General features: G+C 37.4%; 1 protein-coding gene across 17 annotated transcripts in view; it reads right to left on the reverse strand.

Annotated features, from left to right (window-relative positions):
- LOC140248656 (poly(rC)-binding protein 3-like) overlaps positions 1 to 25,850 on the reverse strand; it is a 471,372-nt gene that overhangs the window by 163,265 nt on the left and 282,257 nt on the right. For 16 of the 17 annotated variants that reach the window (XM_072329587.1, XM_072329591.1, XM_072329592.1 and 13 more), the window contains one exon: positions 6,031 to 6,133. The exons of the other annotated variant lie outside the window; for it this stretch is intronic. The gene's annotated coding sequence lies outside the window, so the exon portion shown is untranslated. The remainder of the gene's footprint in view (positions 1 to 6,030; positions 6,134 to 25,850) is intronic. 17 annotated transcript variants of the gene reach the window in all.

Raw genomic sequence — 25,850 nt, forward strand, 5'->3', positions numbered from 1 at the left:
TAGTATGCTGTAGAGAAAGAGGACTGTGATCAGTGCCATTTGTCTACATAACTGCATTCATCACCAAACAACTGTTGAGTCAGAGGCAAATGTTTTTTATTTAGAGTCTACCTATATTCATCTGTATTTTCCTGGGTCTTTTCCCAAAGCAGAGGCTATAATGTCAGAAAGTCTGCAAGAAAGTTAAGAAAGATAGCTGAAAGTAAATCCATTTAACATTACAGAACTAGAGAGGCACCTGACATTCAAAATTCACTTGTAGGAAGTGAAACAGAGGCCACGTATATAATAAGCTTCCTCTTTCTTCATATCATATAAATTACATTTGTAAGAAAACACACTGAATTTTGCCAATGGCATACATAGAATTACATATACAAAAGATGAAAGTTAGCTTTAAATTAGCTCTTTATTAACATCACTACCAAAGAGGGTTCCAATGCAGTTTCTTGGATGTCACCTTGAATTTATAAACTGAGGCAAAAATATTTACGTTCCTATGGTCCTGCCCTGGAATTCATTAAATATCTCTTTTTCTTTATGATAATTATCTTGGCTATTTTCACAAAGATATTACACAACATTTTGCCTTTATTATGCCTGTTAAAGAGATCAACATCAGTGTGTAAATCACTTGTTTTCTTAGGCAGAATACTATTTCAATTATTTATTGCCCCAAGTGTTTGCAAATAGTCATGTAAAGTAGAGCTGTTTGCTTAAATTTCTGTTGTCTTATGTACAGCCTGGGTAAATATTGATTTATTGCTTTTTAATGAAAGAACAGATTTGTTTTAAACTGTTATTTTCCCTCATTTCTTGTTGTTTATTTTAAACTAGAAACTTTTTTTCAGATTAAACATATATTTTAAAATAGAATTATTTAAAAATAAAATTTATTTTTTTAACAATGTACTGTCAAATTTCATTTAAATGATTTACATTAAATAACATGCAGTATTCTGGTATTACATATCTGTTGGCAGTGATTTACAGAATGGTTTACAGTCACATCACTAGGCTGGGAGAGTTTGAGTGATTGAGAAAACAGCCTCTGACTAAATGTCAAGCCCAAGTTTGATAGCTGTAGTTTGCCCTGCAGTTGCAGAGAAGATGTTTTCTTCATTCAGCTAGTTCTGCTCAATTACTATTCTATGCAAAGCTACTTCTCAAGAGATGATAAAAGCAAAAAAGCTTGTTTTCCAGTATAGTTAAAACTTCATAGCAGAGGCTGAAATCTACTCATTTTAAAACCTTGCATAACAGGGTAAACAAAGAAACACATATGTACTCTTTACTCAGTAAAAAGAATGGTTATTTTGACCAACATATCAGCTTAATTAAATAAAACAAATACACATGTAATAAAGATGAAATGTCAGTAATTGCTTCTAATACAACGAAAGCAGGAGCTTTTGTATAATTGCCTAAAGATCATGTAGACTAGCTTCACCTTTCCAAAAAGATGTAGCAAATAGTAATAGTCAAAATAATCCCATATATTATATTCTTACAACAGTGATGCAGTGATAAACTATTTATTCCCCCATTGCTATTTGGACTTTGGGAAGTATGTTGCCTATCAACAACACTGTAAGCAAGGAGAATACAAAGTTAAAGGAAATTAACCACTCTCACTGGGGTCATAATGTACTTCCCAGTCTAGATTATCAAATAAGTGAGGTCACTCACTGTATTATCCACTGCTGCACTGTGGCAGAAAATCAAACCACTTTAATGATACCAGCTGAGAGGGACCAACACTTTTCCAGGAAACTAATTAAAAAGTAAGCATGCAAAAGAAAGACCAGGTGATGATTTCAATTATGTTCCTTTTTTGCTTTTCCCCATGACAGGGCCATCAAATTGCATCTCAGAGGTTTTTTAAATAGCCAAAGCAGACAGAGCTCCTCAAATTTGTTGCAGACATCAGTGTGCTAACAATTTCTGTGGCCCACTTCTGACCCTCTCTGATTCCCAACACTCTTTTCTCAAAGCAAGGACATTAGAACACAGTATTCTAGAATCACTCTGAAGCCAACCTCTCAAACAAAACAACAGCTCCCATTCTATGCAATCCATTTTCTCACTCAGCTTACTTATTTGCTACAATTCATGATTTTCTTTTTCCCCCCCACTCAAAGGTTAGGAACTCTTTAGAACACACCTTTCCTTTCTCCCAGTGAAATTTGTATTCTTTAGCCTTAAATTCAGTATTCTACTTCACATGCTGTCCTGAGGTTACCAGGCAACCCATGTTGCTCACTACAGTAAGCGACCTGGACTCTGCTTCATCTGCAAATTTCCTTGACAGGGATATTCTGTCAGCTTCCGAGTTGTCTGAAAAAATGCTGAAAATGTGCCTGTGAACATTATTGAAACCCACTGCAAGTGCCCTCCCTCACTTAGGACCCCTCATGCTACTTATTTTCTGTGATAAACTAGTTTAGTAGGTCAACATTGTGTAGGGTATTTTTTTTGTTGCTGTTTTTTAATCAGAACTTCTTTGTAGATCAAAGTATACTCTAATGAATACTTTGCCTGGGAATACTGTAGGATCAAGGCAGTTGAGAGGCCCTGTAATCAGAGGTGAGGGACCTGAGGTAAAACGCTCATTACAGGAAATTACAAATGATTCCTTAGTAGAGGGAATTAACCCTGAACCAAAAAAAATTACTACTACAATTCTGCTCTACAAAATCTGACTATCACTATTTCAACCTATGCTCTGAACTGGCCTGTCTTCCTTCACTGATTTTGTAACATCTGACTCAAAACACAGAGCTCTTTCTTGGTTAACATAGATCATTTATGTAAACCCAAATACAGCCTTTCCCCCTTGCCCTCTCCTTTCAAAAGAGAAACTTTCTCTTTCTACTTCCAGATCCACTCCTTATTTAATGATTATTTCTTGTCTCATTGAGATGCTAACTCAGTTTTGCTCACAGTGCTGATATGCATGGTGCCACATACAGATTTGGTAATTCAGATATTAGGATCTGATTCACAATGTGGCAAACACTCTCAGCTTCCTTACGATTTGCCTTTTGTGGCAAACAAGACAAAGCTCTTAAACTGCACCTTAGAGACAAATAGAAGAAATTAAAGCAGTGGTCTTTAGCCTGTCTTTCCTTTTGGTAAAATCCAAGTGAATGTTCAATCAAGTAAACAGGGAAACCCATACTGTTATACACAAATAGAGCACCAAACCACACAAAACTACAGAAAATCAGAAAAGAGATTACTCAGTAATAAATGAGGTATTCAGCACTTCTAGTTTATGGAAAGAGAGAAATGTAAATGTAAGTTATGACCCTGTGTTTGTTTTAGACCTCAAATAAAGACACAAAAGTTTTGCTATGTGCTTATACCAAAATGGATGAAAATCAAGCAAGCCAGTAGAAACACAGAAACTGATTTTGCAACTGTAAAGCCATGGGAAACTGAGAAAAATCCTACCAGGTCATCTGGTTGTATAGAATGTAAAATTTCAGGTTTGTAATCTACAGCTTATATTCCTTAAATGTAATTTCATTAAAAGTAACATGAGCTCAAAGTTTCTTATTCCTGCATTTTCACTACTTTATGTAAATGGAGCATATTTTTTACATCATCACATTTTTCCTCTTTTGTATTAAATAAAACACTAAATATCTTTTATTCTGGAGACCGTAGACAGCTAAATTTGCTTAATTATGATACACAAGGCAATGATTGTATTCTCTTCATTGTTATTTCAGAAATATGCAGAGGCAAGAAGTGATAATGTACTAAAATTTCATTACGTATCATGCACAGGGTGATCAAATATGATTGTCAAGGCTGAGCCAGAATGTAACTAGGCATTCAGTTTCATAAAATCCATTGGGTACACTGAAGAGGATTATATTCCAACAAGAAGTAAATAACATTATATTTACAGTAGCTATATGAAACCACAAAGAAAAATGGAGGAATGTGGTAGTGATAGGAGACTTTTTATTGCTATTTTGGTGAAGCAGTCTCTGGAAACAGATTTATATATATTCACATATATATATGTAGATATTTCTACATTAAGTAAAGTCCATCACTTAAGAAACTAGGATGATTGGACTCCATTACTTAGAAACATTTTTGTGTTTTAAGATATAATTTCTTAGAGACCTTACTCTTTATGAGCAAGAAAACATTAAGTTCTGAGGTTTTCCTCCAACATATTCCAAACAGAAAGCAGTTTTGCCTTCTGCTCCTCTTAACAAACAGTAAGGATACTCTTCCTCCCTCCTCTACAGTAAGTTGTTCTTTTCCTTCTCATTCTTCCAATCTGATTAGGCCTCTCCTCTTATCACGGAGGCTGTCCACAGATATTATTGTTCCCAGCACTTACCAAATGTTTCCAATTCACTTTCCCTAAGTTTACTCAGATTTCTGAACTTCTATAGGAGCACCACAATTTTTGAGAGATACCATCATGAGATTTTATATCTCAAGTTTTCATCTTGGACTTTGCTCAGATTGAGTAACTTGTTGTTTACTTTGAAAGGCTTCAACAGTTTTTAAAAAAGGATTTCCTATTGTTCCACAATGATAGAAGACAGGGATCGGAGCAGCTCCTCCTCCCATTTCCTTCCATAGTCACAAGATGAACCAGGAAATCTAACAGTAATAGGCGAGCTAATTTTAAAGGATCCTTTTCAAGGTTTAAGTTTCTCACTCTAATAGAATAGCAACAGTATGATGTATCAAGACTGCACAGGCATGAGAAGGTTTAAGGGCAGGTATAAATTTAGTAGAATGCAAGGGAATATGAGAAAGACAATGTGGAGCAGGAAGAAGAAAGCAAGGCTGATATTGCTACAATATAGATAATAGCAATGTTATGTAAACAAGTTTTTTCTGTGTTTTTGTTCGTTTGTTTTCCTGGTATAACCTAGGTAAGCAGCATTACGTCAGGTACTGATTTTAGTCAGATGCTAGCAAGTTTATGACATACAGAATCATAAAGGTAGGAAAAGTTCACTAAGATCATCAAGTACAACCACCAACCCACCTTCACAATGTCCACTAACCACATCCCTCAGTGTCATATCCACATGGTTCTTGAACACCTCCAGGGAGACACTCCCTGGGTGTCCTGTTCCAAACCATTACCAGTTTTTTTTTCTGAGAAAATTTTTTTCCTAATATCCAACACAACCCCCCCTTGGTATACCTTGAGGCCATTGCCTACAATTCTATCAGAGGTTGTACAAGTCTGAGACTAAGATGTTCAACTTTTAAAAATACCAAGACGTGCAGAGAGAGTAGGGGAGATTAAATGGGAAAAGAAAGCTTACAACCACAGTTATTGTCAGAAATGTACACAATTGGTTAGATCTGAAAATGATCCACTGGAATCTTAAATGTTCAGTACCAAAGATCTCAGCGTCTTGCACAGCAAAAGTCTCACAGAAGAAACCACTACTAGAACTTCATGTGAAGAAGCTCAAGTGCCAACTTGTATTTTAAGGTTTAGAAGAAATTATTGTTGCTATGTTCTTCATACACACTACCTTTCTGCTCTTAAAACATATTGAGCTTGCACAATTTTTAATGATTGGAGGTAGCAGTATAATTTGGGGCAAAGGAAAATTATATGCACAAACTCTCATAGGCATCCACGCAACCTCCAGCAAATTTTAGGGTCTCATTTACCAAAACAAATAACATTTGTAAGTTCCCTAGGTGAAGAACACAATTGCAAAAGCATGAGCATTTGCTGCCACAATTCAATTTCCAGAAATAAGTATTTAAGCACATCCTACCGTGAGGAGAAAGTGCTAAAACATCCAGAGATATGACTATAGTACCGCTGTCACAACAAGGTGGAATGAGGTGATTCAGAATTTCATCTCAGCTATATCTGTTCATTTATGCCAATAGATTTCATTCAGACTTGCACACTATACAATTCACACTCATTCACTTGGCACAGAAAATGAGCACGGTCATTCATATAATAAACACAGAGACAAATCAGGGAGAAAACAAAACTTGAAGTGAAGAACTTACTTGTCAGAAGACCAGCAATATTTTAAAGAACTTGTGGTCGTTAGAGAATTTTTGCAGTCACTTTGTGGTCTCAAGGAAGAAGTCTAAAGATGTTGAGTATGTTCTGAAAGGAAGAATAATCAGAATAAAGAATAAACTTATATTACTTGACAGCTGAAATGACTGATAACAAAACTTTTCTAAAATAATGTACTTTTTTTCCTTAGTGGGGCTCTTCACCCACAAAATAATCTTTGATCCTATCACTGAATCTGCAGAGTTTATGGACTTCTTACAAAACAAACTGCTCAGATCAGACTTTCTGAGGTATGTAGAATAAACAGCGCACAAGAAATCAGAACAGTGAGAAGAATAATTATTTAATTTCTTTTCTGGCATATCTCCATTTCTAAGCTGTTTGAAGTGTAAGGAAACAGGCAAAATTAAAGAGATCAGTCTCCTTTCAGGTTTAATAAACCAATATGCTGGAGTAATGACTTTCTGAAACAGGCCCATAAAATCATGTCCCCAAATGTCTTTCAAGTCATTGCCAAGAGTTCCTTGGCTATCTTTTGGACTAATTCATGTACTCAGCCTCCTTATTTGTCTTCTAATAGCAGAAGATAGCTCTGCATACTCAGTGTGTTATCCCACATCTCAAGTCTAGCTTCCTAATTTCCAGACATCCCTACCAGACAGGACAGTTGCGAGGTTTGAGGAGCTGTCCCACCTCTACAGATCTGAGTGAAATTGACAAACTGGGAGATGATCAACCCTTCCATTGACTCAGTCTGTGCAGGAGAGGGACACCTTGCTGTAGTGCAGAATCACAGCTACTCAGCTTTAAAAGAGTAACATTGATTAAAGCTGTCTGAAAACTCTGAGAAGGCTCTTTTCACTATGCTGGATCCACTCTGACAGTAGGCAAAGGGAAAAAAAGTTCAGCAATGAGAAGCTTTGGAAACTTGATACATGTCTTTCACTGAAGTCAGTACTCTTTGCTATTGCATTGGGTTTATGTAACAAGGCAGTGACTGCTGTGATGAGAGAACAGTGGATATTTCTGTGCCAGACAAAATTGATTTCAGTTGGTCTGGCCACGAGACCAAGTGGATTACTGGAGCTGCCACTGACCAACCTCAGCCCATCAGCTTCTGTAAAACATATTTAAGAAAGTCCAAAAACCTCTGGTAACTGTGAGAGAGAGCTCTGAGAAAAGCCATAACTACTCTGCAAACGCTGAGGTTGAAGAAGTATGGGGAGGAGGTGCTTAAGGTGCCAGAGCAGAGATTCCTTTGCAGCTCATGGAGAACCATGGTAAAGCAGATGTCCCCCTGAAGCCTATGGAGAGTATCACACAGAACCAGATATCCACATTGCAGCCTTTGGAAGACCCTATGCTGGAGCAGGGAATGATGAAGAACAGTTGAGCCTGGAAGGAAGGGTGGTAGGGGGAAGGTGGTTTAATTTTGTTTTTTTTCTTGCTATCATAATCTGTTTTTTAATTGATAATAGATTATGTTTGTTGTCCCAAGTTGAGTCTCTTTTAACAGATAACTGCGAAGTGACCTCCCTGTCTTTATTTAGAACCATGAGCTTTTCCACCTTATTTTCTTTCTCTGTCTGAATGAGAGAGTGGATAGGTGGTTGCCTGGCTGATGGCCTGGGTCAACCCGCCACAGCTGTAAAATAAAAATAACATTCCATCTCAGATCCGTACCATACTAGGCAGGACTGAGACTGGAATGCAAAAACAAGCAAAAACCAAAACACACAAACATTAAAGTAAACTCCGCCTAGAATGAACAGGAAAAAAACAGAATAAATAAGGTATAGAATTTCTCAGAGAAAGCAAGACTTCCAGCTCTCCACTGTTGTGCAGCTACACATTTGAAAACAAGACCTTTTATTAACAAGCAGAGAGATTCACAAAGAGATTCACACTCCATAAGAGTACTGAAAACATCATTAAAAAAAATCCTTGTGACATGACCCTGAATTCTTTTTGGTCCATAAAGAATTTTTCAACAATAATCACTGAAATATAATATAGCAAGAGTTTTGAAGTCAGGTGAGACTTACTGACTTGCAGTAATGTATGTATTCAGTTAGCATTTCTTTTAGAAACAACTACTTTATATTTTGTTGTTGTTAGGTTTCAGCAGTCTTGAAGTGATTTTTTTAATCCCAGCCCCAGAACTCAATCCTAGCCATTATGATAGTAATAGTACATTCCAGTTATGAAAAGCAAATTGAAAAGCTAGTCTTAAGTATCAGACAGAAGTATATGTGATGAAATCTCTGTCAAGTTATTACAGCAAAGGACTCTGGCTCTGTTTGGATTCTTCTGGATTTAGTAAGGATAACCCTCTACAGTGGAAAAATTAGCAAAATCCCCTTAGATAAAACTTATAGAATGAACTACTTCCTGAAAGAGTTTCTTGGTCAGAATTAGTGTTCTGTTAGAATTATCATCAACCTGCTAAACAAATGGGGTCCATGGGAATCATTCACACCGCTTCACATACTTAGAGTGAGAAATCTCTAGAATAATAAAACCCAGAACACTACAACTTTGCCAGTGGAACTGAGAGAATATTAAATTCTACTAACAATTATTATGTTTATAGCCAAAAATGGTCTTGTAATTTAGCCCTGTTTTTATAGCTAAATAACTAATGCCTCATACCTGTACCATGGGAAATGCACAAGCACAGCAAAACCAGCTTTTGCTAAGGAAAGAGAATTTGGAAATAGCTTTATGAAAATGTTACCTAGTTTCTCAGCAGATGTCAAAAAAGAAATGGTATATTAGGAAATATTAGAAAATGGACAGAGAACACAGCATAAGAGAACGTGATAATGCTGTCATATAAATCCTTTGCCCACATAACTTTGAATACTGAATGTATTTCCAGTCATCTCATCTCAAAGAAGACAATGGGAAAAGAGGATAAAGAAAGCGGTGATGGGATGATCAAAGGTACGTAATGACTTCCGCGCTCAGAAAGAAAAAATAACTTCAGGATTTTTATGTTGGAAGAAGAACAACTGAGGGAAAGTATTGCGAAAGAGCCTCATAAAACCGAGAACAGTACTGAGAATATGAATGAGACATGTTTTTTCACTGTATTTCATAACACAGGAACATAGTAATCCCAACAATGTGAGAGGTTAGCAAGACAAACAAATAAAACCAGGAAAGGATGTTTTCCACAAAGATCATAATTAAACATCAGAACTCATTTCCACAGGATATGGGAGATGCCACATACATGCGTGGAGTCCAAGAAGCAATTCACTGAGGCAGTAAAACAGACATCACCAGTCTGTACTTTACACAAAGATGCAGAATGTAAACCTTCACTTTAAGAAGCACTACAGAGTATGGTGGGGTGACACCAAGGGAAGTTACCCACTGTTCCCATTCAGATACAGCTCACAGTGATCTCATGCAGAGGCTAGAGAGCACTGTCTGCCTTTAGCAAATCCATGGGGAAGCATTTGCGTGCAGAAAGTTTCTAGCTTCTCTCGTTTCCCTGTGCAACCTCACACTCCAGAGTAATTTGAATTAGTGAAGAGTCACTGTTTTGGGGGATCTTACAAGTCCACCCATCATTTTGGAGACAAAAAAATTGAAAACAATGAGGATGTCCAGATCTGTAATGAACTTTTAGCGTTTTGCCACCTTACATAAATGAGTGCATTAAAATGGCTCCATTAGGTCAAACAGAAGATTGTTCTATTCTAAGCCAGCATCCCATCTACAACAACCACCAAAATAAAAAGTAAGCTTTGACTGGCATGACATATTCAGTTTTCAGGATATTGCAAACTTTAGAAAGCCATGCTGACCTTTCTAATCCCAAACAGACACTGAATAAATATTACAAAAGAAAACGTTCTGTAGGGAAATAAACCTGCAGCTCAAGTCCAGGTTTGCATCCCAGCTATGGAAATCACACCAAGCTATGGCCCATCCCTTCTCTCACATGCTGGTTTTCATTGAAAATAACAAGGGCAGATAGCAGGAGGGGGCAGCGACAGCAACCAAAGCTCAGTGATACAGGCCACCAAGACTTTAGGCACACTTACCCCACAGTTTAGGTACAGTCTGCATGACCAGAGAGATCTAGACAGACAAAACCAGTCAGAGCAGTTTAATTGCACAGTTATAAAAGCATTTCCTGAACAGAGGAAGCCTTAAGGAGCTTTAAGTCGCTTAGGAAGCATCAGCTACCCTGTACATGTTGATGAGAGGTGCAGCTGGCAAACTCTGAGCTTGTAGCACATCAGTGAACAGAGTAAAGTCCTTAGAGAACAGCATCAGATGAAGGATGCAGAGCTCAAGCAACCTCTCTTATTCACCAGAAGTAATTTTGATCAAGTTTTATCACCACAATAAACTGCAAATGACTATTCCTCATAATCTATGTGTATGTATTTCCCTGGAAAATCTCTATATTCCTCCCTCATGCAGTAACTTAAGCAGATAAAGTGAAGATCCAGTAACCACAAGAGAGGCTGCTATTCTTTTTTCCTCCAGACCAGGGGAAAACAGAAACTAGTCAGATGAGGTATTGCAACAACATTATTTCAAAATATTCACACTGGAAAACGTCATACTTTTGAAATTCATAGTCTACATAGAGAAACAGCAGTCATTCAAAACTGATGGGAAACAAGGTTTACATCCAAATAAGTGTGTCTGTGCAACTTTCTTCAGTAGTTTAGCTAAATTAACATAAAATCATTGTTCTGGCCAAGACAAAACTCTTCCTTATGCAGGCATTTGCTCATCCCCATGTCTGTCTGCACAGCGAGTCCATTCACAGTAAACACACGAGCCAGAAGAACGCTTTCTACATGCACAGAATCAAACAGCCACATGCCCAAGGATGCTACTGTGTTTGTGTTGGCATTTCAGCTAACAGAGCTGTTGTGTTGGTCTATAGCAAGTTATCTAAGTCCCTGTCTGGCTAACAAGTGGCCTAATAAAGTTTAGCTTTTACTGGGGAGACAGAAAACCACAAAGCCTTTCCCAGGGTGGTTTTACTACCCTGGCACAGGCTGCAACTGCTGGGTTGCTGAAGCCCAGCCTGAGGGACGCCGTTCTCAAGGAGCAAGGATAGCCATGTTTCCTGTTCAATAAGAAAAGACTCCTGCAGTGGGCATGACCACAACAGACCACACTGTCTCAGTATCTTAAAACAGCTGTTACCACTTCCAGAGCTCAGCAGAATTAAACCTCACTGTACAGTGATGTATAGTGACAATAATGAAAAGATGGTACAAGAATGGTTGTGATAAATATCCAAAAGGTTATTTAGAGAAAAGACTCACCCAATAGAGGCCTTCAGTGTACTAGAAAATACTGAAGCAATTTCCACCAAAGAGCAATCTCAAAGAGATGCTGCTTCAGTGGTGGTCAGCCCTTAAATGAGGTCTAGAGGAGGTGGAGTCAGACTCCACCCCTTCTGGGAGCACAGCTGAATTACCTTCACCTGTGCTCCCACAGCTGACCTGAAACTTGCTTCAGCTGATTAATCAGAGGCTCAGGCTGTTATTACCAATTTCCCATACACTCACCATGTAGAATATATCCCAAACCAGCTGGGACCTTGCAGGGAAAATGAGGCAGAATACAGGCTCCAGCAAACTCCGGCTATGTCTATGGGGCACACTCGTTCCTCCCATGTTAGTCTGACTCACTGACCTACGTTTATTTAAACTTGGCAAAAGAAGCAGCTTTTTAATGCAGTTTTTACATGGTCTACAAGTGATAAGAACTATTTGCCTTGTTTCTATGGCATGATTGCCAGCTGCCAAGGTGATGGCACCTTTGAAAAGTATGTTTAAGGAGGAGCAAAATGCCACACAGGCAAAGGAGCTGGAGCAGGTGAATAAAGGCAATTAGAAAAAGCTGAGGTCAGAAGAAGAAGGGGGAGGTATTAGAGGGCAGGGATCTTCTATGAAGCCTGTGTTGGAACAGGGGACATATGTCAGGGTGAAGAAGTAGCAGAGAAACCACCAAGTTGTGTTGCTCGGGTGGGAGGAAATGTGCTAGGAATGAAGGAGTGGCGCTGAGTCTGGGCAAGAAGACAGAAAGGTCTCATTTTAATGCTTGTATTTTTGTTTCTTGCTGCCTGAATTTATTAAATTAATTTTCCCCTAGTTGAGTCTGTTTTACTAGTGATGGTAATTTTTAAGTGATTCCCCTGTCTTTATCTCAGCCTATGAGCTTTTTCATGCTATTTTTGCCCCCTGTCTTGCTGAGGAGTGGAGTCAGAGGCAGGCTACAGCCATCCCAGCATGTCCTTTGGGCAGGCAGTATGTTTATGCTGTTTTGCTTTCAGTGAAAACATACACACTGGGGTTGGTGCACCTCAATTATGTACAATGAGTGTCACACTTTCAGTGAACTTAACCTGAACTGCCTTAAATAGTCTCTATAGAGACAAGGAACAACATTGTTCTTGGAGAGCACAAGGATGCAATCCTACTTTCCTACTACATCTACTGCAGCCCATTTCTGAAAACATTATCCAACCCCATTTCAAGCTTGCAAATTGTTAATGAGCAGATGCCTTCATTAATTATACACTGAATTGTTTGGACAAAGCATTGTTAGCTTGTGTGTTGTTCATGATCTACTTGCTGCTGACCGTGCCTTGTTAATAATTGTTTTGACTTATGCTTTAAATGCCTTATGGTGCAGGAAGAAAAATGTTGTTTATGAATGGTCATTTCACTGCAATAATATTGTTTTTGCTTACTGAACAGATGACAACAACTTTCAAAATAGTCACAGGAGAATAGACAACAACTGAATATCAAATAGTGACTTGCCATGGTATGTATCTGCACCTGGATATTGTTGCTGACATACCAGCACAAAGTATTCCATAAACTAAATCAACCTCCTCCCACTTGTAAGTAAATATTTCCCAATAGTTGGTAAAAGAAATTGAAAAGCCATCAAACCGAATAGCTGTTCGGCTGTAACAGGCATTTAAGACGAATGTTACTGCATTAGTGAATCAGTTTAATCTATAAGGAAACAAATGTGTTGTGACCAGCACATAGTCTTTAATGCAAAAGATGCCATATTACTGCAGGACGTTTGAGTGAAAGAGCTACGGGGACAACCAATTACATTTATTGTAATTGATCTCTCAGTTTGGACAAACACGTGGGATTACTTCATTTGCTTTAAGCAAGCTAAGTGCATTCTTTTTCCTGATTTTCCTTAAAACCTCTGTGTCACCTGAAATGATCACATCTGGTAGAGTCAGTGCTTTTTCTTTGCACCTCTGATACCACACACATAACATTTTTAAAGTCCCAGAGGCTTGTGGCATTGCATTACAATGGATCAGCCACCTCTAATACACTGCAAAGGAAGAAAAGCAGACTGCCCAAGAGAGGGGAAGCAGACAGTCTGCCCTGAGGCCTCCCTATTGATTGTTTCATTTAGAGACAGGCAATACCACAGTATCTATGAGAAGACAGGAAAAAAAATTCAAGTTGCCCCAGCTGTCACCTTCTTAATTCAATGCCGATTGTTCAGTTGGTCCCAACTGTCCATAAAACACTGGAATTTTTCATGGCTGTGCTAGAGAAATCTACTGTGCACCTCTGATGTGCTGTTCTTTCACTTTGAGCAATATTCCAGAATCAGTAAGCACATGAGTAATCCTGGTCAGCAGACACTGTTCTATCTCATCCAGAAGCAAGCTGATTTTTTAATTGAAGATTGTTCCGGATGGTTAATTATTCAACTTTTGTAATTGCCTCACTTTAGTTTCACAAGGATATGTGCAATACAGATAGATGTAAACATTATGTGGTTCAGTAGGCGTTGCTTTTTGGTGGACAAAGAAGAGTGTGGTGGTCAGTGTGGTATCCTTGTCTGTCAAGTTTGGACTGACAGCCAGGCAGAACTATTCAGATAACAAAGAACAAGGTTTGTCTCACTGACACCCTAGCAGACAGCAAATAGATAACTTTGCTATGCAGTAGACACTGATCAGTAAAAGCTGGGAGCAGAGAAACTCTGAGAAACTGTGTCAATCTAATATGCAACCTCAGCTGAGAAAACTGGCATTTTTATGGTGGTGTACTGTTCAGGAGACAGATTGAACACTTCCAGAGCTATCATTCTCCACAACAGCAGGTAAAAAAATCCTTTCCTAGGTTAACAGCAGTCTTATGCAGATTATACAATGAGGTTGAGTCCTCTCCTCAAGCTTTCGCAGAGAAGGTGGTAGAAACAGAAATAAAATATCAGCTATCCAAGATGCTGTATGAGTTCCATCGCTGCAGACATGCACAGATGACACAACCCTACTAGATATCGGCAGAGAAATGATGAAACTTGTACAATGTCACATAGGTGAGGCTCACTTAAACTTCAGAGCGTTATATTACCTGCTAAATTACCTCTGGAATTAGTTACATTTAATAAAATGGGGATGTTGTGAAGAGAGAACTGAGAAAAATAGTCTCACTGTGAACTGCTGAAAGTTATTGCTTACATTGCAAAAATGATCCCCATGAACGCACCACCTTACAGCAAACAGAAACCAAACAATGGTATCACAGACGTAACAGCTTGCACAGAGCTCTAACTACACAGCAGAGTGTTTATTGCAAAGAAAAATTGTTGACGTAGTATCAATGTACCTAACAATTTTTATTCCAGAGCCATAATGATTGGATATGTATCATACTATCAGATCTGTGAGCACAATCCCACTTCACTTATATGTGAAGTCAATGGCCTTGCATTAGAAAAGAATCTCTTCAGGGATGCCCATGAAGCCATTCACGTGATTAAGATGACCAAGATTTCACTTAATGTGGGCAGCCGGCACCCATTATGCATATCACACGTTACCAGTTATAGTGCTATTTTATCCTTACTCAGTGCTGCAATACTTAAAATGGAATTTAATCCATCCAAGCATAAATATTGATGCCTGGCTACAGTATTTCCAGTTAAACTGTGTGAAAAATCCCACCTTTTCAACCATGGTTTTAGTTAAATAACTCAGCTGAAAGCTACAAGAGTAGTTCCTAATCCATTTTCTCATTCATGTGTGAGTATGATTGGCAGTAATCTACTTCAAACAGTGATCTCCTATAGTTCTTCAACAAGATACAAATAGAAACAAATAGTTCAGATCAATCTACAGTTTATACAAACAATAAATAGCATATTGCAATGAGTAAGCAAATCTGTAGGGATACAGTTTATAGCAGCAGGTCATTTGCTAGTACTGCAATTCAGATTTCAGTTTTCCTATATCAGCTCAGCAATTTTACCTGCTATATTTCCCAGAGCACTGTAGTCTATCCTATTGGCACAGGCAATTTGGCTGTGCAGACACAATGATGTTTCCACACTTTAACTCATGATGCAGAAGTTTGTTACAATTCCTTATGGCAAAAGGAAAGCCACAGTTGTTACCAGTGCTTACAGATCATGACCTTCTTCTATGAAGATCAGTGGGACCTCTTTGATCATTATGTCTGACCTCCCACAGGATACAGGAGGCAGAATCCCACTTGTTTGTTTAATCCCTGGCTCTCAGCCTGGACTACTTCATTTCCATTTGCATCGCAAGATTCAACAACAAAGCTGTTTGGTGTTAGCGTATGAAAATAGGATTCCTATTAGAAATTATACTTTCTGTGGTAGCATCACAGTCTATGGATTAAGATAGATTCTGATTATTATTATTATTTTTTAAGAGTATGCATTGCAGAAGTGAAAAGTCTTCAGAAACAAAGAAGTTCTCTGAATCACTACAATATTTATAATATAAAAGTAAGTCACTATGAATATTTATATGTCTTAAAGAATAATTAAGAGCTAGGGAGGAAGCTGCCTTTTCTTTTTTAAGCAATAAATTTTTAATTGCAAAGTATATTTTAGAAACAGTTTGGTGTTTGACAGAGATATAAAAGGGGACATTTGAAGGTCAGGGATAATGCTTATATACCTGTATTTAGGCCTGCACATAGAATAATGCCATATATACAGTATATTGAGTAAATACTGAAAAAAATAACTAATAGATATTTATTGAATAAAATGTTAAGTTCTGGTAAGGTATTTACTGTCCCTGTAATTTGCTTTTAAGCACAATATGCATGACTGTTCTCAAACAAGAGAATATTTCTTGAAAAACAATTTGCAAATAAAATTATTGCGTCCAACAGGTCTTTGATTAGGACAGTAAGGAACAAACAGAAAGATGCCACTTGGAAGAGTCAAAATCAACTGATTTTAACCACACTGAAGAAGCTACATATATGGAACACAAACATAAGCAAAGAGCATCAGATTTCCAGTAATGAGATAATTAATAATACTGTTAGCTATCTGTAGATAGACATGGGCATTCCATGCGCCATGACATGGCCTATTTTAAGGGATTCTTTGCCAGTTTGAGAAGAAAGGCAATTCTCTGATCTTCTAAGGTAAGAAGAAATCAGAAAGGTACTGCAAGTCTAATGGCTCTCAACTACTCAGAGATGGGGAAAAAAAAGGGGAGGTGGGGAGGGAGAACTTTGGGATGGGTAGGGCATAGCTTTGTTTTATTTCAACATTGTGCTTTGGTTTTTTTTGTTGACTCACTCTTCCTTCTTTGAGAGAACTTATAGTTTTACACAGCAGTGAAGATATCGCTATCCATCTCATTCCTAACACAAAGCTTAATTTCATAGTTTCAAGTGTTGTGTACTAACCTGAAGCAGTAGCATCAAAGGAAAGTTAATCCCACAATATTAGTTGCATAACGGAAATTCTGAAATACAGTTACATAATTGGATGAATAGGATTGAAAGAAAATAATCCGACTTCATGAAGGATCGAAGAACTGATAACTCTTGATACAAAAATTATAACTCAGGCTGAAACCATGTAGTCTCCCATACATGAGTGTGGCCTACTAGCATGCTTAAAGGAAATCTTTTTTCTGTCTAGCTTTTCTACACACAAATATATTTTGCATATTCACAGCTAAGCACAAAAAACCACTAAAAGTAAAGGGCCAGATAAAACATCATGGAGCTTCCCTGTTATTCTTTTGATGAGATTTTTGGCATACACCTTTTTTTTTTTTTTTTTTTTTTTTTTTTTTTTTTTTTTTTTTTTTTTTTTTTTTCCCCTTCACTGTTTGAATTTTCTGGATGCAGCCTTCCAAACTCATTTCAGGCCACCTGCAGCAGGAGATTGCTGTGATTTGTGAGTACTGATCAGCCCCCATAGAATTTTATTCTCTGATTACAGTAGAGCTTTACATGCTTTTCTCATAACCACTTGCTGGCAAGCTGAAACTGAGAAATGAACACAAGCAAGGGTGAGTGGTTTTGCTTTTGGCAACTTTGCAGAGTATCACTCAAAATGGAAATATTTTATCATTTTGTCTTGGGAATGAAGTTCCTAAGCCGAAACACAGCAACAGCAGGTTTTTTTTTTTTTGTTTGTTTGTTTGTTTGGTATTATAATAGCAAACACCAATATAATTAATATAAACTGTTAGCCTCACACTCTGTAATTCTAGCAGCTTCTCTTTTTCTGGTTCTAAAACACTGGTACTTCTTGTTATGCTAACAACAGAGCCTTAGGAATATCTCCTGTTTCCTACTGTGCCATGGCAGAATTAGGAACCAACCTTTTTCTCTGCAAATATAAAATTTCCTAGTGAATCCCAAAGCAGTGAATATTCAGGTGATTCACTGAAGTGAGAGTGTAAAAAATGGACAGATTTTTAACTGGAAAGGCATACAATGGGTCACATCCTTAACTGGTATAATGTTCACATCCTTAACTGGTATAAATAACATGAAGCACATTAATCTCAGACCTACACTGGTTCTGCCCTTGCTAGTGACATACCACAAGTCAGGAAGAGTCCAGTGTTTGGCTCCCACCTCAGTATGCTTTGGTGGTTTGCATATTTCTTAAGACAAGTTGAAAAAACAATCATGAGGAATTAACAGCATTATACTAGCTGAGAGAACCTGAACAACTCAGTGGGCATGTAACCTAGCAGCTGTTCTGCCTTTCAAGAAGGGAGGAAGCCAGCACATGGTGGCCAGACAACTTAGGGTGGCCCATGCAGCATCTCTTTCTTGTACATATGCTATGGATCAAAGAATGCTTGCAGCTTTCCTGAACAGAAACAGATGGTCTTCCCTGAGAAAAGTCTAAAATCTTCAAAATTTTTCTAAGCTTTAAAAAGAATTGTGAGGAAAAATAATAATGTTTTCTTTTTCAACAGTTTTGAGCACTGATTTTCCTGGTAAGTGTATTTAGCAGACAACCTTGTACATAATACATCCTCTAATGATTCTTCAGCTGTAATGATCTTTCCTTTACAAATCGGCAGTTTCAAATGTTCATTCCCTACGATAACAACTGTCACTGCCTATGTATTTCCTGTTTACAGCACAGGCCACGATTTTTGATGGATCAAAGAAAAACAAATCCAAATGATTCTGACATTATTTGTAAGACAGGGTTCTATTCTACCACAATAAATTTATTCTGATATGATTTTATCTCATAATGAACAGCTGAAGTAGACAGGATTAGGATGTATCTTGCTTCCCTCAATGTTTTGTAGAAGTTTTTGTTAGAGATTTAATTTTAGTACTTCTTAGTATACAGGGAAAATATTAATGGCACTGATCATTGGATCGATACATTTATTGGTTACAGTAAGAGCTCAGTCTGTTTAGTTTTGCCAAATTTGCAAGATCAAAAACAATAATCAGAAATACATCTATATCAGGATAAATTCAGAAGGAAGATTGCTGGAAAAGTAAAACACAGTGCTGTTAAATATTATTTACAAATGTTGATTTGATTGCCCAATATTGCAATTTCATGTTGATGTAACTGTTTCTTTCAAAAGAGGTATAAAAGCTGAGCTTACCTCTCTGCTAAGGAACGAGTGCTTTCTACTGAGGATTCTCCACTGGAGCTCATAATTATGTGGTGCCTTTCCAGTGTAGCTGAGCATACAATCAGGACCCACATATGTTTGGTCCACCAGAGCTATGGTGCTCCACTTGCCCACACAGCTCTTAGTCACTTATTGACGTTTCTGGGACTTTCAACTAATGATCAAATCTGGCAGAGTGAAGTCAAGATAAAGACGTTCTTTTCTATCTATTTGTTGTTTGACTACAGCACAAATAAAACAAGCATGTCCCTTATCATTGATCTTTTTCTATCGTTTGAGCAATGAATGTGTTGAAGTGCTGCTGTAAACAGGGTGGGAATAGTACTGCTGTGCATCAGAAGTGAAACAAATAAGATAAGGCAATAAGAAAAGATGCTTTCTTGCTGAAAAAGACCAAATCACAGCATGGAACATCATTAAAGAATCTGACAGCTGAGTATTAATTTGCTTCTTTGAATGATGCAGATTCAATCAATAAATCTCCAGCCATCAGAATAAAACCTTTGGGGAGACAAACCAAACCCAGAAAATCTTCTTCCCACAAAATGTTTTGAAACATCTACCTTTTTCTACTGTACCTTGCTCCTAAGGTACTGAGTTTATTCCAAAGCCATTCTTTAACTTCATCATACAAACATATCAACCAACCCATGCCTCACTAACACCTGAGTGAATTAAAAGGTTTATAAGCACGTCTCAGGCTGCAGACATATAAGTACTTGAGAAGTGACACTCAAACATGAAAATCCAATAAGAATGCAGATTTAGTGACTCAATCCCTAAGATCAAGTCAAAGCTGGATATGCATGTTAAAATATATTCCAGATCAAGGATTAAATCCTACATTCTGCATCCATGGCCTTGCATACTCTTTTCATGCATGGCCAGACCAGAGTGAAAACCAGGAAGGAGTTGGCTAGTATTTATGAGAGATGGCTAGTATTTATGAGACTTGGCATGTGAGGTAAAGAAATAGAGTGAAGTAGAAAGATCCACATTGTTTATTGAAGGGCTCATCTCAGCTCTGTTTTCTGATGGCATGATGCTAGGCTGACTGAAATTTTGTCCCTTGTAAGCCCTTATGTGGATGATAGTAAAAGGAAAAGAAGATGATAATTTGAGTGTTCTCTATGCTCTACTTGAGAGGTTTGTAAGAACTTCATAAAGAAAAGAGCAGGAAGAAAAAGAAAGTGTAGGGGGAAGTAGTTTTTAATGAAGGAGTCAAGGGTAACAAGTGGCTTCACGAGCAAGGCTCCATCAGGGCTAAAAGGCAAACATACCTGCCTAAGAGCACTGCAGAGGTAGGAAGACACAACACTTTGCAGGAGAAAATGTGATTCTAGTAATGTAAATATTTATAAATAAAGGATAATTGCACCTAAACCAGGATTCATTATCTACAACATTACATTATTACCAGTAATACAATAAAAGGAGTGTGGCTACAAATAAGGTGTAATGTGCACTAGGCAAACTAATCAGGACAGATAAGGCAGGCAATCTCAAAGCAGATATTTACAGTTTTAATTTACCCACATTTATCTACCTCTTAAAGATATTCTTAAATTTATCTCAGTTCCTATAGTGTCAGGATTCTAACATAAATCTAGAAGGAAAGCTGTTTTTTAACTGGAAGCCCTTCTGGAGGCAGAACTCTCACTCTAGCTGCAATGTATCAAATTTAGGAGCACCAATGCTTGCAACTAGAAAACATTTATTGGTTCAAGGGATAAGCGAAGATGCCATTGCAGAATCCTACTTCCTGCCTCCCCCTTCTCCGTGGCAAAGGATTTGATGGTGTTCAAGAGAAGGAACGATGGCTTCTGTAAAGGAGAACTATGAAACTCTAACAAGGGAAAACTGTCTTTCGAGGACAGGATGACCTTTGTAAACTGCACATTAATAGTTAAAGGAATGGATGTTGCTAAGAGAAGGAAAAGAATAATATGTACAAAACTGAACTTGAAACATAGTGTTCTACCATGCCAGTGAGGAAGAGTTACCCTGTCAAAGCTAATAAGAGACTCAGTCAACTCTATTTTCTGAAGCTCTTACACAAACACTGTTTGAATCATTAATCGAGGTTCTTAAGTTGTAAAGTATTTCTGTTCAGAAAGAAAGAAATCTGAGTAATATATCTACAAATGTAGAATGGTTAAGTGAAGAGTATCAGTTAAAAAAAAAAAAAAACAACAAACACACACATTTTTTTTAGATGGCATCATCTCAGCCACCAACTACTGAATCCTGTCTTCATTGAAAAATATTTTAATGACTGCATGTTCTATTAGTCACAACTCTATTTAAAACAATTATTTGGGGAAGAAGCACCTGCATTCATCTACAGTTGGAGAAGAGTAAACAATAGAACACATAAAGGAACAGAAATCCTCTTATATATCCACTTACTGAATGTTCAGCCACACACTTACATGCTTTCTGCAGCCCTGTGCTTCGTATTTAGCAAAGAGCTAATCATACGATGTTTATAAACCATACGATTTATGAACTTCACATAAGAACTTCTAAGTTACTCAGTTAACCTCTCCAAGATCCCTTCTCAAAGTTCTTATTTTTCACAATGCCTACAAATACTGAAAGTGCTGTAAAGGAGATGGGAGAGACCACAGGATATCATTTATCCATTTGACCAAGCAAGGATAAAATTATTCCTGAAGACTGCTATATTCTCCTCAATGACAGAAAGTCTGCCTGGATCCTCCTCATCTTTCACACCTTTCCTTTACTTTATAACCAGTATTGCTCAATATTTTCATTACTGAAATGGATATAAATGTGATATAAGTGTGCTTGCCGAGTTTACAGATCACAGTATGCTATGAAGGACTGAAAGGACATTGCAAAACAAGATGACAACTGAAAAAGAATCCCTATAAATACGAGAAATGTTACAGTTACAGTTCTTCGGAAAGTACGGACTGTAGCAAGAATTTTAAGTGAGTATTATATACTTAAATCAAATGTATTTCATACTTATTACTGTGGTTTAGGTGAGTACACCCAGTGCATTTCATTTATTAATTCTTTCATTTCATAGTCGGTCTCTAAACTCCCCAGCCAGTTACCTGTAGAGGACTATTGGTTAAAAAAGAACATGGTATAGGGCAAGGGAACAGTCTGGATGACTTTTTGTGGACCTTTTCAAGGTCATTAATATAAAGTAGTAAGTGAAAGAAAAGACTGTTTTTGTTTGATACATTCAGTACTAAAGTGAATAAATACCCAACATTCAGACAGTCTGTTGGAATGTCACCGAGTTTGGTGCAACCACGTGCTTTTGGAGCACTTGGGTACCTTTACCTTATATCCAGTAAAAAAACCCTGCAATTTTACTTTCAATGAATTCCATGATATATGGAACTAAAACAGATTTTTCAATGTTTCCAGAAGATTCTACAAGACAGTAAGAAAATTATGACTGAAGAATGAAGTTTTAGCTTTAGTATGCCAGGATATCATCTAAATAAATAAGCATTTTTTACCCCAAGGCAGATTAACAAATGAGTAACAGAGCTCATAAAGGAATAGTGAATGAACCTGTTTAAGTCCCTGGAGGTAATACACAGACTACGTACCACAATTTTCTACTTACTAAGCCCCCATTTCATGGAAAATCTAAGGAATTTCCTGTGGGGTAGATCAATATACTGAACATTGGCTTTGTTTTACTAGAGTCTTATTTGCAGCAAGGAAAAAACAAACATATATTTAAGCACAGAGCTTAAATCCAAAGTGTGGTAAATAAACTATGTATTAGATATATAACTCTCAGACTTGAGGAAAATTTACAGAATTCAATAAAGAGAAACCTACCATAATCACTGCAATTAATTAGTTCTGATTTAGCTTCAGAAACATTTTAATAACAGCTATTCTAGTTTATCTATGACTTAAATGTTTTTGTTGATGAGAAACACTGCACAGTATAAAAAGTATATTCATCACCTGCTGTGTTACCTATAGTGGTGTCTGTCCACTTCATTGAAGAAAATTATAAATCACAGAATCATAAATGAACCACTGGTCTGGGTACTGACACAGAGCATGATGGAGTGAAAGGACCAGGAGGTCCCTAATAGCATGTCTTTCTCCTTCTGTATCCAGCACTGGTGAGGCCACAGCTTGAATACTGTGTTCAGTTTTGTGCCCCTCCGCTACAAGAAAGACACTGAGGCCCCGGAGTGAATCCAGAGATAGGCAACAAAACCATGAGGGGTCTGAAGCACAAGTCTTAAGGAGAGCAGCTGAGGGAACTGGGATTGTTTAGTCTGGAAAAGAGGAGATATTATAGCTCTCTATGATGACCTGAAAGAAGGTTGTGAGACGGAGGTCAGCCTCTTCTCCTAGGTAACAGCGATAGAATGAGAGATAATGCCCTCAAGTTGCATCAGGGGAGGTTCAGTTCGGATATTAGGAACAATTTCTTCTCAGAAAGAGCAGTGATGCAGTGGCACAGGCTGCCCAGGAAGGTGGTGCAGTCACCATCCCTGGAGGTGTTCAAGGACTGTGTGGATATGGCACTGAGGGACACAGTCAGTGGGCATGGTGGGGATGGGCTGGTGGTTGGACTAGGTGATCTTGGTGGTCTTTTCCAACCTTAATGATTCTATGATTCTATGTGGGAATGTTAAGAGGCAGAGATCATGTTGGGAGAGGAAAGGCTGGTTGGTTGCTCATTTTTGTAACTTTAAGTCAAAGGAAATCAACTTCCTGAATGCAGCAATTTTCAGAGGGAACCTGTGCTATGTTCTCTATGCCCTCACTGACCAGTGCCCCTCTCTCAGACCTGACACCATATTCCAATTCAACACAGTAATTATTCTAGTCAAACACTTTTTTCTCCTTAGGAAAAAAAAAATAGTAGAGAGAAATGTATAAATGCTGCCTATATCAATTATTCTTACTACACGTAAATGACAAAACACAGCAGCTGAGACTGCGTGATTTAATCTGACTGACCTAGATCGATGAAGTATCAATGTCAATTTGCTTTAAATGTGTTGCTTCCTTGTTTCAGCTCATTTCAGCTTTTAAACTTTTAAGAATCTTTGCAGCTGGACAGAGCTGTGGCTTTCCATGTTTACTTATAGTGTGTTTGAGTTGAATGTTGCCTAGCAACTGCAACACATGCCCCTACTTTACTCTTACGCCTAATCCTAAATGACCAGTGCACATGTACAGTTTGCTTCCTATGACTAGAACCTGTAGAAGGAGGTGTTGTTACTTTATTTAGTATTTTACCACCTGAGGGAAAAAAAGTAGATCAAACAAGATAGAAAAGAAACACATAATTTCTAATCAGTATATATATATATATATATATATATATATAAATATAATATAAATTTTTTTTTGTACCGCAGCTTTATTGTTGAAAATAAAGCATTTGAAAATGTTCAGTGGAATGTCATCCATCTGGAGTAAAGAAATTTGGTCTATCTCACATTATAGTATCTGTGGCATAAATATATTATTATACAACGGTTCCTTTGTTTACATGATTTTCATATATATATATATATATATATATATATATGTACATGTAAATAAGGACAGCATTAATAATAAATCAAACCTGTTCAGGTAAACTCTTCTTAATACAAATATATTTTATATGAATGTGCCAGCAAGTTTACAAGTGTTCTAGCTAAATGGACACTGCTTAGTCCATATTTCTCCGTACTGAACTATCTTTAAAATACTCTAAGCATTCCCACAAGTAATATATTGGAAAACTCCCTTCTCAACTAATAGGACAGGGCAGACAAAAAGAATTATTCTGAGGGGCAGCGGATTTCAGATGTTTTCAGTATGTTTGCCAGTTTACAAGGACACTGGAAATCATGAAAACAGAAATGACAGAAGGTACTTGACTTGGCTGTAAACTAAGGCAGAGCTGGCTGATCTCATCTGAAGCCTAAGAGATCTGACAGCATCTTGTCCATGGGACTGCAGTGAACACTGTGGCCAAAGTACTCTTTCTGAGTACTGTGCTGAGTGCATGTCCCACATTACAGGGTGGTAAGCTGACCCACAGCTGAGACTGGTGCTCTCCATTCCTTAAGAGGCAGAACTATGCTTTTGTACTTTAATTTGCTCACAGTCACTAGAAATCTTAAAGCAACCTAGGTCATTAATATGCATCTCTTGAAGTCTACTGTAGTGGCCCTCATCATTGCTTCTCTTTGTAATTACAATACTGTTTACTGTTTACTATCACTATTCTTTTTTAAAAATTTAGTGTAATTTCATATCTTCTTAAAACAGATTATTGTATTGAATACATGTTAACCCTCTTCTTACTATGCACAATTAATAATTTGATAGCTTTACCATAACTTTAATTCCATGAAAATACCAAATGATGTTAAATAATGTTGATATCATTACATTAACCTATATCAGCTCTTATTTTCATACAATTCACTGATAACATTCCCACTTGTTGGGGCTTAACCCAGAATCAGCTCAGCACCACACAACCTTTCACTCATTCCCCTCCTTCCAAGTGGATGGGGGAGAGAAGTGGAAAAAAAATAAAATAGAACTTATAGACTAGAATAAAACTATTTACAAGACAGAAAAGAAACAGAGAAATAATAGCAATGACAATTTTATACATATATATATATATATATATTACATATATATATATATATATATATATATTCAAAACAAGCAATGCACAAAACAGTCACTTACCACCCACCAGTCAATGCCAGTCCCCAAACAGCAGATGTATCCCTCAGCCAATTCCCCTCAGTTTTACAGGTTTTTGTTTTATTTTAACACATGATATCGCATGGAATGGAATATCCCTTAAGCCAATTTAGATCAGCT

This window comes from Excalfactoria chinensis, chromosome 2, assembly GCF_039878825.1.
Source record: "Excalfactoria chinensis isolate bCotChi1 chromosome 2, bCotChi1.hap2, whole genome shotgun sequence".
Taxonomy (NCBI): domain Eukaryota; kingdom Metazoa; phylum Chordata; class Aves; order Galliformes; family Phasianidae; genus Excalfactoria; species Excalfactoria chinensis.